Below are 14,913 nucleotides of genomic sequence, written 5' to 3'. Positions count from 1 at the left end.
CAAACCTCAAGGCCTCCATCTCTCGCAACAATGCTAATTCCATAGATTAATTTTTACCTCCAAAATCATAGGTGGAACTTTATGTGGTTCACTTCCCCACCCTCCTCAGCTCAGACCCTAAAGCTGTCAATGACACATCTAATAAAGACACAAATGAGGAACCATTTTTTTAAAACTGTGATAAAGAAGAGCTTTCCTCAATTTTAAGTTACAAAGGCCAAGTTTTCAGAAAGCAAAAACAAAGACCTTGCCTTAAAACAGCTTCAAGACATTAGGTAAACAGCTTGCGCTTTTTTTTTTTTAACAAAAATATTATTTCTGAAAGGGCAAAGAGAATTTGCCATGCAAGACTTTTATACCCAGGGGGATTCTTACATTTGTGTTTCTAAACCTTGAAATTGAGAATTTTAATAAAAAGGCAGACAGATGCTTAAGGACAACATTGCAATCAGGGCCCATACATTACAGGAGAAAGGTGCTTTGTTCGGGGCCAGGAAAGAGAGGTGGACTCCTATTCTGTTCACAGGCCATCCCCACGGTCTGACACATCCCTCTGCCCTCAGCCTGATGCAAACCACTGCATTCTTGGAGGGGAAGCGGGTTGGAGGGAGAAGAAAGGAAAAAGGAAACGGGAGAGGAAAGAAAAGGGGGGAGGGGATATGGCCTCTCTATATAAATCGTAGTTTCAAAAAAAAATTCTCAACACAGCATCAGTTCCACAGTGCGTACCAGTAGTCCCCACACTGGTCCAGTGCTTTAAAACCAACACTGAAACCATACACCAATAGCACAATAACCAGAATCAGATCTTTTTTTTAAATGAAGAATTGCATTTGGCTGTGCAATTCCTTCCCATCAAGCGACCACTTCTTGGGGCAGGATCCTAAGAGATAAACAAAAGGTGACCCTTTTCACACTTCCCCTAAATGATTCCAGAATCCCATTGTCTTATCTTTTCCTTTTAGTGCATTTTTGTTCAAAATCTGTGCTAATCTCACTTAAGAGCCCCAAGCTGAAATTTCACATCTCCTCCAAGTCAGCCAGTGTTTTAAGAATCTGGATTTCTATTGAGGCCGTTCCAATTGCCAGTGAGGCCTATGGTAAAATGCGCTTGCTTCATGCTGTTCCGTTTGTCTCTCTGCAGACAAATAGAAACTGTGAAATTTAAAGAACGGATAAAAAAAAATCTAAAACAAAGAGGTTAAAAAAATAGGACAAATGTTTTTGCTTTTGTGTCTCCCTGGAGCAATTGTTTGGGGGAGTCTGCATTGACAATAACCATGAGAAGGCCATCTAAAGGCGATGCGCTCACAAGGGGACTCCTTGCCTGCTGCCTTTGGTCTGGGAGAAAAAGCACCTTAGCTCCGTTCTCCAGGAACAAAAGGCCAGGGCAACGGAAGGGGGGAGAGGTTACTGGGGCTTTCACATGGAGCCAAGTGTCAATGCAGGTTCATTTTTCACCCGTCTTAGTTGGAAAGCAGCTCAGTGAACTTCCTAATGACTGCTTTTCCCTCTCCCCCTATTATTTCTAAACCTAAAAGAACAAAACAATAATATTTTTTTTAACCTAAAACTCATCATCCTATTAGAGGAAAGCCTTGGGGGTCTACACACTCAGTTTTTCCTCCTTCCTCTCCCCACCCTTTTTTTTTTTTTTTTTTGAGGAGGGGGTATTCCGATTGTGGATCACAGGGAAATAAAAGACATTGGTCATTACGGTCATTTTTATTAACACCAGAATAGCCTTTACGTCTATGAAAAGGCAGGGAACAGAAAAATAAATGCAAAAGGAGGGAAAAAAAACTGAACAGGGATAGAAGGTGCGGGGTTGCAGCGAGACTGTGGGGCAACGCCTGGAAATGTTTTCTTTTTTTCACAGCATGAAGTCCCTAAAGCCAGCTTCAGATTTGCAACTGAATCAAAGTCATCATTACGAGATTAGGTGTTGTTTTTTTTTGGGGGGGTGCGTTGCATGATGTGGGCAATAAGGATGTCCTAAAGACACAGACAAGGGGTGTGTGTGTGTGTGTGTGTGTGTGTGTGTGTGCACACGGGTGCGTGCACGGGCTGGGGGGGGGGTGCTTCAAAGAAAGGAAGCTGAGGTGAATCACTGCATGCCATGAAAATACCAGGGCAAGTGGATGTCGGAGTGCTTAACCAGATTCGAAGCTAGAAACATCTTCCCCAGCGGGCGAACCCTAGGACGACGCAGTGACACGCAACCCTCAGCCTTTGAACCCAGACCTGGCAGCTTAGGAACGCATTCCCCCTTCCCCAGGCGGCCACAGACTCTGGCTGAAAAGCGAGGTGGGGGTAGGGATGAGAGGGCCCTGCGAAGAAGCACAATAAACAACTCAAATATGAACGGAAATGACATCAGCAAAGTGAAGGGCCTGTTTATTGCAGATCAAAACAAAACAAACTTCCAAACCTTTTGTGTATACAAGATAACTCTATAAAAAGCCCTCCTAAAATGTCACCAAGGTCGACACATCAGCATCCCAAGAAAACAGATGACAGTTACCAAGGCCCGGGGTCGGAGGGGTGGGGGTGGGGTGATGATGAAGGGAAGAAGATGGGAAGGGATTTAAAACCAGAAGGGGCCAAAAACCCAGCTGACTATTTCCCCCCTCTGCTGATCCTTAATATTTATTGGTGTTTATAATCTAAAAGCCATGCTCTGTGTTTCACTTAATACAAGGCCAGACAGTGCTGTCTAATGAGGCAGCATTACAATCAGCTTGTAATACTGAATTTTTAATGCTGCCAAGGATTCTGTTACATAATAATATGAAAAACAGAAGCTGAAAGTGGGCTCTCACAGTGACAGGACACTGGAGGTTCCAGGCAGGCAAGCGCCACAAGCCTGCCTCCCCTCCACTCTGGCCGACCCACCTCATGATTTGCAATCCGCCCTCCATCCCTATACAGGAGATGGGTATGAAAACCAAGAGGATTTCTCAGGAAATCCAGTTTTTAAATTATTATTACTATACTCCCTAATCCAAAGTCATATTTCGTGAGTTTGAATTCCACCTTACCTGGGGTCAGAAGTCTGAAATAAAAATATTTTGTGGGGGAGGATGAAGAGAAAAGGAATATAGGAGGGGGGATGGGGTTTTTTTTGGCAAACTGAACAATTTTTTAAAAAATCAGAGGGAAAAAAAGAACGAAGATGCTTGGGGGTGGAGGAGGGATGAAGTCTGCCGACCATATTCACAGCTGCTGTACTCAGTTTACATTGGTGTAATTTAAAAGCATACATATAGCCGCCTTGCTCTTCTCTGTAATACCCCAAGACTGTAAATCTATAACCACTGCAATGATTTAGTGATTAAAAACATGATAACATATTGTGTAACTGCAAACCACAGAACCCCTGCCAACTCTCCTCTAAGATAAAGGAAAAAAATACAGAAAATGTGTTGCTTGCAGCGATCTTCCTAAACCCAAAGATTTTAATAAAAGAACCTATACAGTAGACAAATCGGAAAAGGGTGAGTGAATTCTATGTGAAGCCAGCAAAGGGAGGGGGGAAAACGGCAGCTTTATGTGGGATTCTTTTCCTTGTACTAACAAATTACGACCTAAACATGCCTTTTCTTTTCTCTCTCTCTTTTTTTAATAGTTTGTTGTTAACTGGAATAACTGGTCCTGTGTGCTGTCTTGCATATTCAGAGCTGCTTTGTAATCGGATCTGGAGACCCAACCTTATTTGCCTGAACTCAATAGGGGTTTTCTTCCTCCCCTCCTTCCTCTGTTTTGTTTTGGATTTGGTATGTGGGTTTTCTGTTCTTGCTGGAAGCAGACATCTACGCAGGCAGAGGCTCTGGTGCCTTTAAGCTACAGAGCAAACACCTGAGAGGGGGAGGCCCAATTTGTAACATGGCAGGAGGAGCCTAAAATATACACACACACAAAAAATCAAAGCAGCTGTAGGGGTTTTGGCCTCTGAGCAGCTGACCTGACCCCATTCTATATATTCTTTTATTGCCCCATTGCAGGATTCCTGCACCTTGGGTCAGATTCGAACTCAACGTGACCCTGAGGAGAAGGCAGTCACCGAGCCCCGGAAAACTGCTCCATATTTAATGGGGGGCAGTGGGGGAGGTGCTGTAAGTGCATATGCATTCAGACTCCCCCAGGGTAGACCCCCCGCACAGTACGTACCTGTACACAAGTACACACACACACACACACACACACACGCATCCGTCAGAACTGCCAGGCCTTGGGGCCAGCTCCAGCCCAGAGGAGACTGAACTCTCCTTGCAGCCCCCCAAAATCTTCACGTCTACAACTCTACCCATAAACGCACACGTGCACAGACCAACCCTCCTCCAGAGACTTTGTATGTTTAAAAAGTCCACAGATCTGAATTGCCTCCTCTCTGGACCTGAGCAGGGCAGTTTATCCAGAGAAATCAATAGGAAAGAGCATTTGCAAATATTTATATAAGCCCTGTGCGTTTCAGCATTAAGTAATTAAAAACTAGAACTCAGGGAGGGGGAAGGGAGGAGACACACAGACAGAGGAAGGCTGCTGGCCTAGAGTGGGTTTTCCTGCCCACACCTCATCTCCCCGAACGGCAATCCTTTCAAAACTGACTCCGTACACACTTTTTACGAAATCCTGTTCATGCACCATTTGCTAGACTATTTCAAAATCATCTCCAAATATGGATTCACCTACCACCAAGCTTTCAAGCCTGACTATAAGTGTCTGTATTATCTCTCTCTCTCTCTCTCTCTCTCTCTCTCTCTCTCTCTCTCTCTCTCATGCACACACACAGCAATCCTTACTTTTCACACTGCTTCAGTCTCTGGTGTATTACTCTCATATTCCTCACTCTAAATTCCTTGCACTTGTTAAAGATATTTCACATTATAAGATAAGCAGAGGACCCCCGAAGTGGTAATTCAATAAGTGAATCCCCATCTCCTAACCCCCCTTCCAATACTTTCCACTCCCAACCTATAGGATACCTACACTTTGGGGGTTCAGTACCCGAAAGCCTCACATGTAAACAGGTTCACCAAAAAAAAATGTACAGTACTATGAAGGAGGTTTAAAATGAGCCACAATCCCGTAGCCTTCCCCTATATTATTCCGGAGGGCTGGCAGTAAATTCTGCTTGTACTGCCTCTAAATCTGCTCCAAGAAGCCGAGCAAGGCACTGGAGCACCCACGCTGCAGATATTGTAGAAATTTACAGTAAATGTAGGTACAAGATTGCAGCAGGCTGCCCTATCGATTATGCAGATTGTGATCAATCTTCTCCCCTCTCCCATTTCCCAAGCCTCTTTCCATAGACCTCCAAATAAGTTGGTCTGGAACTAGCCATTCTCCCAACTAGGGAGAAAAAAGTAATTTTTTAAAAAACATAATAAATCCTCAAGTGTCCCCACTGAAAGGGCTCGAGTCTTTTTTTTAATTCCAAAGTGAATTTATGTTCTGTAATTTGCATTACAGCCAAGCGATCACCGTATGTCATATTCTTCAAAGGTACTTAACAAACACCCTTTTAAAAGTCACTGGAACTGGAGGCCAGAAAAAGGCAATCAGCCTCCTTTTTCCATATAGTCCATAGATCAAGTTTCAATAATTGAGACCAATAAAAACTGTCATATTTACCCTACTTCAAAGCAACAAGGGGGAAAAGTTAAGAGTGGGTGATTTTTGCAAACACTTGTAATCAAAGAATTTGCCACAGTCGAAGGAACTGCACAACATTTTGCAAAAGTCAGAGTCTGAGCAACAGATTAATTTGCAAAGTAAAATGTATTTTTTCAACAGCTCCACAAGCAGCCTACTGAGTCCACACACAATTTAAATACCCGGCATAAGATACACTTAGCTCGATTCTCCAATAGATATGAAAAAAGATGTACATGAAAATGCATAATGCAAAATTCAGGAACGTGATTTTTGCATCTAATGGGGAAAATACATGGAAAAGAGGAGTGGAACAGGACGAGGGTGAAAGTGGGGAACGGAACGTAAACAATCCCAGATTCGCGTGAGCAAAAAAAGGAAAAAGAAAAAAGAAAAGGGAAAAAAGAAGAAAAATAAAGGAAAAGAAAAGGAAAGAAACAAAAAACAAGGGGTGGGGGGGAAACAGAAGAAGGAATCCTCTGATGTCTTTCAACTCAGCTGGCCAAGGAGAGGCCGGCCAGGCGAGGTCTGGTCCCGGCCGGCGGCGCAGCCCCGAGCCCCCGGGAGCCCCTAGTGTCCAGGGCAGAGGCCCCTCAGGGCGCTCGCGGCGCTGCCAGTGGGTCAGGGCGGAGAGCGCGCAGGTAGAGAAGGTCGGGCTGCCGCCTCGCTCCCTCGCCCGCTCTCGGACCCCGGGGCTCCGGCCCGGCGGCCGCGTTCCCGGCAAGTGGAGCCCTGGCGCGGAAGGCGCCCGGCCGGCCGGCCGGCCAGCTACGGCAGCCGCGGCGACGGCTCCCGGCCGGGTGCGCGCCCCGCGCCGCGGCTCAGCCCGGGGCCCCGGCGCCGCCCGGGGTGGGGCAAAGTTGGGGGCCGAGGGCGGGGGAGCTCGGCACCGCGGACCCCCCCACCGACCGCCGCCTTTGTCTCGGCGCCCGGACCCCGGCCGCCCTCCCGCCCTCGGCCCGCGCCCCGGCCGGCCCTGCCCGGCGGCGCCTCCAAACTCGCCGCGCGGGCCTCGCCCCGGGCGCCTCCACCCTCCCGGGGGTCGCCGGCGGCGGCGGCGCGGGGGCCGGGGAGGAGGGGGCGGCCCGGGCTCGGCGGCGGCGGCGGCGGCGGCGGGAGGAGGAGGAAGAAGAAGAGAAAGAGAAAGTTTGGCGCAGGGGGAAGGCGAGCAGGACGCAGCGAGCGAGCAGGGCGCGGGCGCGGGGAGCGCGGGCGGCGGCGGCCGGGCGCGGGAGCCGGGAGGGGGCAGGACGAGCCCCATGCAAAGCAGCCCGGGCGCCCCGAGGAGCCCCGCGTCCGGGCGGTGGCGGCGGGAGGAGGAGGAGCAGGCGGCGGCGGCGGGAAAAAAAAAAAAAGAGGGAAAAGTTGCCACTTACGCGGTTGCTTCTCCGGCGGCGGCGGCTGCAGCGGCGCTGCTGGCGGCGGCGGCGGCGGCGGGAGCTGGCGGCGCTTTTAATCCCGAAAAGAGGTGCTCGGGCCGCGGAGCCCATCAAGGCAGCAGCGGCGGCTGGCGGGGGTCGGCGGCGGCGGAGGACGCGCTGCTGGCGGCGGCGGCGGCGGCGGCGGAGCTGTAGCGCGCTCGGCGGAGCCCGGGGCGGGAGGCGGCCGCAGCCGGGGAGCCGGAGCCGCCGCCGCCGCTGCCGCCGAGCAGCATGGTTGGCGGGGAGTTTACAGCCCCCGGAGCGGGCAGGGGCCACGGAGGAGAAGCGGCGGCGGCGGCGGCAGCGGCTCTAGGCTGTAATTGGGATGCAAAGCAGGCGGTGGCGGCGGCGGCTGCGGCCGGGAGGAGGAGGAGGAGGAGGCGGCGGCGGCGGCGGCTGCAGCGGTCGGAGGGGACGCGCTGGAAGTGGGAGCTGATGAGTGAAAAGAAAAAAAAGTCTTTGGATCTTTATTCTGCTAATTAGTTTCCTGCAAAAAATGGCTGTGATTAATTCAGTGCGCATGTGCTTCATTACCCAGGCACGACGGGAAGGGCTAATTAGCCACCTTCTGGATCAATAAGATTCAGCAAAAAAGAAAAGGAGGAGGTGGAGGGAGGCAGAGGGGAGGAAGGGAGGGAAAAAAAAAAAAAAACCAGGGGAAAGTGATGAGCAGGGCGAGGAGAGCTGGAAGAGAGGATGGGAGAAGAGCCCAGGAAGAGGGAGAGAGGCACCAAAAGTTTATGCATGTATTAAAAACACATACACACACGCGCGCGCACACACACACACACACACCACACACCACACACACACACACACACCGAGAAGTGAAATGCAGAGAAGCAACAATAGGAACCTGGCTAAGATTTTTTAAAAGATTTTTTTCTTTCTCTTTTTTCTCTCTTTTCTTTCTTTCTTGTTTTTTCTTTCCCCCTTTCTTTTTTTCTTTCTTTTTTAGGCAAACGCAGCAATGTTTAAATTAAATTGGAAGAGAGCATCTTCAAAGAAGAGTAAGGGGGGGCAATAATGGAGTGGGACAGCTTAAAGCAAAGATTTCAGTGAAAGAGCAGAGAAGCAGCAGAGACTTAGAATAGAGGCCACTTTAAATTGCAAATCGGAGATTTTTTTTAAAGGAGGAAAATTACCCCCCCCAAAAATCAGAGGACAAATGGAGAAAACTTTAACCGTACCATAGACTAGACGAAAAAAGATATAATATGTTAATTTTGTCCTCTGAAATAAGATGCAATCAATCTTCTCTGGTTCTTTAGAAGGAGAGGGGAAGGGGGAGTGATGATTAGAAGTAAAAGGGGGAAAGTGAATCAGAACTGAAAGGGGATAACTCAAGGAAAGACAAGAAAAGGAAAAGTTGCACTTGGAAACAAGTCCAACTTTCTACCTTTCTGGACTTAAGAGAAAAGTAAAATCAATTTTCTCGTGTAAAACCTGGAAAGCAGATGTTTTCAAAACACAGGAAGCTATTTTGCCATCAAAAGCAGGGATGTAATAAAGGCAGTGAAAAATAATTTCAGACTAAATTCGTAAGAAAGAAAGCCAATATATTTAAATAGCGAGGAAAGGTCTAGAGTGTGTGTGGGGGGGATTACATACCCCTTCCCTAAATGCCAAAAAAAAAAAAAAGAAAAAGAAAAAAAAGTCTTATAGCTACCTCCAAGAGTTTGGAGCAGAGTCTCGAAGCCAAAGGGCTTGAAATGAGAGGATGGGTTTCAGATAAAGACTAGGAGCAGTACATCCCACCAGAGCCCAAAGGAGATCCCTAGAATCAAAGACAGCAACCAGGGACCCTGCTACTGTACCGATTCCCAGTACATCAAAGCCATCACTTAGGCGGGTGTATGATACCTCCAAAAAGCAAGCAAACAAATGCAGGAAGAACAGGACTCTCTCTCTCTCTCTCTCTCTCTCCCTCTCCCTTTTTTTCTCCCCCCCCCTTTCAAATCCTAGCCTTACCGTCACTGCTACTGCAATAGATTTTTTTTTAAATGACAAGTATGTATTTATGTAAGTTCTAAATATGAACTAGTACCATTGAAATTACAATGTCTGGAATAAAATAAAATGCAATTTGCACTTTAAGTGATGTGTACACAAATGTAAAAACATTTATGTTTTTGAAGGCATTATTCGTGAACTCTGTAAACATCAGGTAGAGAGAGAGTACGCACTAAAACTTATTTTTTAGAAAAAAAATTTTTTATCCCAGCCTAGCTGGATTATTTATTTTAGAAGGAATTGGGGAATTAATCGGGAAATCTGTTTGACTAGAAGGGAATTCTTCATTTTGAGAGATTTTTCCAGTGCTCTTAAGTGCATGCAGCTTCTTAGTCAAGACTAAGAGGAGAAAACCGGTTTAGGATTTTGCAGGGTTACCTCATCTAATCCTTCTGAATTCACTCTGGGAATAATGCTGTTTTATTTAGGAAAAAAATACATTTAGAAAAATCGGGGGTTTCCTCTCTATGAGCCAAATCTGGATTGCCATTCAAACTTTTCCTGGCTGCTTTCCACGCGGGACAGTAGATCAATAAAGCCAAGTCCAGCCTGGCTTGCTACAGGTTTCACCAATCAGTGCTTGCAAAACCTTTGTCATTTTCTAAAAATAAAAAGCTAAAAGTTATTGTAGAAGAAGGGGCTTTTTTTTGTCCCCTGCACAATGTGTCTTTTGTGAGGTTAATGCCATTCTGGGCTCTCGATAGCCCTGGACAATGGGAACTCTCCAGGAGTCTGCAAAGACTCTGGCTTTTTTCTTTCTTGATTTTTTTTTTTTTTTAAGGGAAGGATGAAACATTCCTACAGCCCAAACACAACTTCTACTTTGATTAAATAAATATTTATCTTTATCGTAGCCATTGTATATTTTTACCTTCAGTTTGTCCAGTTGCTGATTATTATTTTAAAATTTTCATTGGCAACAGTTAATCTTTTTTTTTTTTTTTTCCCTTTCAGTCCAAAGTGCAGGTCAGTGTAAAGTGTAGCTGACTGAAAGAAGAATGGTAAATTCTGAATTTTTCCATTATACGTCAGGTAAGGAAAATTGTTCAGACCCTCAGGAGTATATTTGCTTCCTATTTATCTGTCTTCATGAATCTTCATAAATCTGTTAGTTTATTTTTTTAAGATGTACCAGAATTCAATTTCTCCTTGTAGATGTTGAAATCTCACTTAAATCCTATGTATTTATATTCTTTTAAAAATGTAACTAGCACTAGAAGCGAACTTGTAGCTTGTATCATATACAAAACGGCATGGAGGAAATCAGTCTCTCCAGTAGTATAGGCGATTTGAGGGAAATTCTGGATATAAATGTATTTCGTGTTGCAATATAGGAAAATGTCAGCTTAATCTGGTAAATACTTATGCTAATTTTACTGAGTGAATTCGTTATAAGGAGGACAGGTACCAAGCTCATATGATTGAATAATGCTTAGGCGATAATCCAGCATCTATATGGATTATTTATGTACAAAATGAAAAAAGTCACCAAGAAATTCAGAATCTAAATCCTTCGTTAAGCTGGCAAGAGGACAGAAAATTTTAGACCAATCTGTTTTTAAGACATTTACAGTAGGGAGGGAAAGTGGAATGTAGGCTAAATATTGCATTGATATGTATATTTCCCTGGCTCTCGCTCAAATGAATGGATATATACATAAACACAAAGATATATGCATAAATGAGTACATAAATATACATTTGAATGACTTTAGATGTCTTTGCATCTCTGTGTGCACATGAATATATGTGCACACAAATATACAAGGTGTACATAAATGCAGGTACTGTACAGAGCTGTGCTCTCCGGCTGAGGGTTTCTGTTTCCAGATCTGTTTGAAGCTACTTTTTTGCAACTGTAACATAGAAATGTTGGTTTAATGATGAAGATATGGATGGCAAATTTGATTAAGAATCTGCTCCCCTGCAATTTTCAGAGTCAGTTTTCAATGTGAGCAGCTATTATTTGCTCCAAGGGCTAAAACATGCGATGGGCCAGTCTTTTTTTAAGGGAGAAGGGAGATGGACGGGATCTTAGGAGATCTCAGTTCCAGAGAGCCTAGCTTCTGGACCCTGGGTTCTCTTCTGCTGGGGGACTGGGGACACAAAAACAAAAAAAGGAAGAGGAAGGAAAAAGAAAACCCCGTGTGGAGGCAGGGGAAGTTGAAAGGATGCCTCTCCGTACAACTCCAGAGCTAGATCTAAGAGAAGGGTTGCAGGGTGAAGAATGTGCGGTCCCTTTTTGAATGTATATTGTTATTCTAAGTCTATTGTATGTACGTGTTGCTGTCCTCTCATTTGCCACGACAACATATGGATTCCATAAATGCAGACATGCCGAAGTGCATCTGTCTGGGTAGTTAACACGATCCAAACATCCCTCTTCGTTCCGCTAACTCCGGCTTTTCCTCCGGCTCCCCGGCAGCGCTCTGGGCCGCCCGGCCCGTGCCCCAAGCTTGCAGCGCCCCGCGTTCTTGCCCTTTTGTGGTCTCCTGGTGGGATCCAAGGTGCCGCGCGCGGAGGAGGCGGGCTGCACCGTAGTGCCCAGGTCAGAGGCGCCGCTGCCATCAGCCCCTGAGCGCGCGGGGACGAAAGGGTTAAGCTGCTCGAGCCCGGGGAAGGGGCTGCGCTCATCCCGGAGCGAGGTGCAGCCACCAGCAGCTGTGATTTAGGGGTCAAGTCCGAGATCACCTTTCTCCTGCCTCTGGAAATGGCAGAAGATGAGGTAGGGAGGGAGAAACAGGAGAGAGAGGCAGCCTGGACTGGCACTTGGCGCTCCATGCATCCGTTCCCTCCCCGCGCCCCCCAGCCCACCTCCTGACCCCCAGACAAATCGAACAGTTCCCCCCTTTCTCCTAGGGGTGCAGGGCGAGGTGCTTCTGAGCGTCCAGAATTGCTCCACCCGCAACTCTGTCCTACGGTGAAACCACCGTGCCCTGAGCCTCAACCACCAAAATCAGAAAGTTTGCTCTTCATGCACCAGACGGTAAGCAGCTAGGTCTGGGTAGAAAATGCTCCCTGTTTGTAGAAATCAGGGGTGCTCTTGGCAGAATGGGGGACTTTGGATGCTGGCACCAGTCCCTCAGACACGGGTTGCACACCTCACAGTCGAGAGCGGATGTACACAGTGGTGTCCATTACTTGCAGCTTCTTGCTTTGTGCCCATATTCTTGGTCAAAAGCTTCCCCCCCCCATCTAAGGCAGCCTGAAGAATACTTTTGTGAAAATATATTTCATGCCTTCAAGAAAATCAAAAAACAAATTCAGATTTGTTTCTGAGGCGTTTCACTGGAAAAGTGAAAAGTGACTGAAGTCCCCTTTTGTTTTGGCGCTGGGCCGGGTGAGCCTAGTTGTGGGTCTCAGTGCCCAGGTGATGTCCTAGGGACTGTAGGGGCGTGTACACGGTGCCCAGAGAAGGAGCTTTAATTGAGAAAGGGCTTCCCAAATCCACCCCCACAAGGTTGGACTTCAGGACAACGACAGCTCTTTTGGAAAGTTACTCCAAGAAAAAGGAGTTTCTGGTGGGAAAAGAACTGGCTCGAAATGACAGAAAGGGAAACTAGATCCCTGGGGGACAGTAGGCAGGTGGGGGGTGCCGAGAGTAGAGAGGGAGCTAGGAGGTCCACATACAAGGGCACGGCCGGGGAGGCTGTGCGTCGCGCTCCCCAGACGCTCTCTCCAGCTGCCAGGGCGAGGGTGAATCACCCCGATTTCAGCTTCTGCTTCCAGGGCCAAGAGCGGACCAGCTGGTCCAGAAGGCAGCTGAGGTCTGTCTTCCGAGCCCCGCCGCCCTTTACCCCACCAGAGCCTCCAAACCGCGGAAATCAAACCAAATTGGCCGCTAGAATCTAGAGAGGTTTCATCCCTGGGGCAAGGGGGAGGGAACAGACTTTTTTTTTTCCTTTTGAAGTCCCGATTCAAAAGAGACCACAACCTACTCTTGAGTGCCATCCCCAGTACATGGATTCTGGGTATATTTCATTCTTTCATTCTTTTCTCCCTATTTCTTAGAAGTAAAACCTTTAAAGAATTAGCCCCAAACTTGGAGCGCCCAGGTCCTTGAAAGAGTTCCAAATGATAAAGCCTGCCCTTCATTTCGAATACATGGCGCACTGTGAAAATGCAGGGCAATTAGTCAGTTCCAGGGTTTGAGTCAGATTCCCAGTTTCCTCGGCTCCTTTGCAATAGAAATCTGAATTCCAGCCTTGGGGCAGGAGGCGCCTCGGAGCTGGTGGCTCTCCTAGGTTCCGCACCGCCCACACCACTGACGAGCGCTGGCTCCCCTTTTGGTGACCTGGTACCAGAAGTCTGCACTACATCTAAAGCCTGGGGCGGGTGAAGCAGAGACAGAACTAACCTCATCTTAACGTAACAAAGTGAACAACTCGAGGACAAGAGACCCTCGGTCAGGCTACATGCGCTTTAGGGAATTCCAAGGGCTACTTGGCGGGGAATGATCGAGGCTTCCGACTTGCCAGGCGGAGGCAGAAAAAGGGATCCTTGAGAGGCACGGGCGGCGGCCTGGGGAGCAAGGCGGCGACCGCGTAACTGGGACCTGGCACCCATTTGCCCAGAGCCTGCTGGGGCCGGCGTGGGGAGTCGGTGCCCATGGTAGCACGTGCATTGTAGACACGCAGCCACGCAAGCTTGCGCGAATGGAGGGATGCGCGGCTGAGCATTCCCCCGATGCCTGCGTTTCTTGCAGGCATGGCTTGTTTAATAGCCAAGGAATTGAGTGCCTGATATCCGCCCCCCCTTTTTTTTGCTGAGAAATGTAAAAAGGGACCTATACCGTGTACATATTCTGAAGAAACATGTGCATTTTTTTCTTGAGAAATACCTAGCGCCATAATATTTCTGATTTAAGGGGTGAGGGAAATCTTTGAAGTGAGGGAAATCAGTGGGGGACAAGCCATCTTTTCCTGATATTTTTGTGCTTCTCCTCAAAGGCAGTAAATGGGATTTAAAATGAGAGAGTCCCAGTCCTCATCCTCCCTCCCATTCCATTTCACTCTCTTTGCCCCAGAAAACATCTGCAGCAACCGACTGCACGTCTAAGGGGACGGTTTAAAGAGAAACAAGGTTTGGGACGCGCATCAACTTTCTTTTTTTTTTTTTTTCAAACGAAGCTGGAAAAAAAAATCCAAGGACAATTTAAGCACCAAACGACATCGAACAGATATTTTTCCAAAGCAAAAATTTTCCAATTCGTTTGTTTCCTATTCTTAGAAATAGAGAAAAAGGCAAACCCAATCTTCCTGCACACGGATGGCACGAAATTTGGAGCCAGCGCTTGGTAAAGGCCGGCGGGAGGAGAACCCGGCGCGGCCCCACGGGCTTCGAAGAGTCCGGTGCACGCCAGGCCCGGGGGGCTCTGGCTATAGCTGGACTCCCCGCGGATGTCCTGCGGGCCCAGCCTGTGCCGGGGCAACGGGCAAGACAGTGGTCCCCTGTGGGCGCAGCCACCTCCCTGTTTAATTCCAAGGCCCAGTGGGGCAGCAGGGACATTCGACGCCACCTTCCTCTGGCTCGGGCATAGGGCGCACGCTTTTCACCGCTGCTCTCCTTCCCCCGGGGCTCGGTAGAGACCTTGCGCTGCTCCCTCCTTCCCATGAACCACAACCTCGAGGATCCCGACAGTTTCCCGAGACACTGACCACACAGTTCACTGAGCCAGGGCTCGCGTCCCTAGTCTGGCACACCCAGTCCCATTTCGGGAAAGCTTTATTCTCCCGCCGGCTCCGAGCTCCCGACAGGAAGCCCGGGCGCTCAGGCCCCTGGAGAGACCAGCTGGGGAACTTAAGCTGGCGCAGAACCGCTGCCC

At 48.0% G+C, this 14,913-nt stretch overlaps 1 protein-coding gene across 5 annotated transcripts in view; it reads right to left on the bottom strand.

The window, feature by feature from the left end:
* Positions 1-7,192, bottom strand: part of ZFHX3 (zinc finger homeobox 3) — a 255,057-nt gene extending 247,865 nt beyond the window's left edge. For all 5 annotated transcript variants that reach the window (XR_009530677.1, XM_060085120.1, XM_060085125.1 and 2 more), the window contains exon 1: positions 7,032-7,192. The gene's annotated coding sequence lies outside the window, so the exon portion shown is untranslated. The remainder of the gene's footprint in view (positions 1-7,031) is intronic.
* Positions 7,193-14,913: the final 7,721 nt, after the last annotated feature.

This window comes from Mesoplodon densirostris, chromosome 19, assembly GCF_025265405.1.
Source record: "Mesoplodon densirostris isolate mMesDen1 chromosome 19, mMesDen1 primary haplotype, whole genome shotgun sequence".
NCBI classification, from domain to species: Eukaryota; Metazoa; Chordata; class Mammalia; order Artiodactyla; family Ziphiidae; genus Mesoplodon; species Mesoplodon densirostris.
This window is presented reverse-complemented; position numbering and strand designations above follow the sequence as displayed.